This window comes from Merops nubicus, unplaced genomic scaffold (assembly GCF_000691845.1).
Source record: "Merops nubicus isolate BGI_N331 unplaced genomic scaffold, ASM69184v1 scaffold38795, whole genome shotgun sequence".
Classification (NCBI taxonomy): Eukaryota; Metazoa; Chordata; class Aves; order Coraciiformes; family Meropidae; genus Merops; species Merops nubicus.
In genome coordinates, this window is record NW_008612372.1 from 6,467 (window position 1) to 7,859 (window position 1,393).

A 1,393-nucleotide genomic window follows, 5' to 3' on the forward strand; every position below is an offset into this window, starting at 1 on the left:
CCATCACCCCCACTGCTGGGTCACCTCCAGCCCCCAGCTGCCAGGCCAGGGCCAGGGCAGGGGGAGGCTGGTGCGGGGGCAGGCAGCGGCTCTGCTCAAGGGCAGCTGCTAACACTGGCTCTGGGAGCTGCCTGTTAGCACCTGCCCAGGCCTTCTGCATAGGCTGATTTAATAAGGGCCCTGCGTTGCTCCCGGCTCAGCCTGTTCCCTGTGCTAGCAAAACAGATCAGGTGTCTCCGTGCCACCGGGCACAGCACGAGCACTGGGGCACAGTGGGAGAATGGGGTGGCCCAAGGGCTCCATGCCAAGCCCAGACCTGGCCGGGCGGGGTCCTGGGCCATGGGGTTCTGCCCCACGCCTTGTGCAGGCACTGGTCCTGGGATGGTGCACGGCTTGGGGAACTGAGCAGGCTGAAAGGCAGCCCCGAAGGAGCTCCCCGAAGGAGGCACTGCCTGGGCAACCTGTTGCTGATGCCACATCTGGGACACATCTGGGGCTCATGGCAGCATGCTGTCTTTCCCACTGTTCTTATGAATATCTGAGCTAGCTGACCAGGGCAGCACAGCTGTGTGCGGTCCTGCATCTGACTGATACCGTAAGCTGAGCCCTGGTCACCCCATGAACCGCACTAGCCCCTCTCTTCTTGCCTCCAAACCTGCTGGGGATTGCACTATCACCCCAAAGGGCTGGAGTTGCAGGGGCTGGGCCAAGAAGGAGCAGATGGAGCTGGTGCCGGGCCCTGTTTGTCTTTCTCCCAGTTGCCCGGTGCTCTGTTTGTTCTGGTGATGGCTTCCTGCTACCAGGGCCAAAACAGGTGGCTTTTATTTGCAGGGTCTGGCTGATTAGATCAAGGCCACCATGTAGACGTTTCCCCCTCCAGCCCCATCACTCCTTTGTCCTCCTCTTTCTCCCCCAGCCTCATTTCCCTGGGATATCATCCTCCTTGTCAAGGATGAAAACAGCTCCTTTCACTTCTCAAGCATCTCCCCTCTGGGGCTGCTCTGAACATGGCCACAGCAGGATTAGGAAATCCCGGCCACTTCCAATTGCTAGTTCCCCAAATCTCAGAGCTGAGGGTCTCACTGGGGTCCCCATTTGTCCCCTCCTGGGACCTCGCTGACCGCAGAGAGCACACGTGTGCAGTCGCGTCCCCGGCACAGCAGCCTCCTCGCCCCGGCGCTGCCTTGCTCAGGAGCCCCAGCACACGGCAGCTGCCCCGCACACACGTGTCCCCCCGGCCGCCCCCTCCCCGCAGCCGGAAACTCCCGGGCTCGCAAACAGCCTGGCAGATGTTGCTGGGATTAGCTCCCACACAGGCGCACACGCACCCCGCCGGCTGCCAGCCCTTCGTGCCCGGAGAGGTCCCACGCGGGCTGCCCCGGGGCAGGGCTCG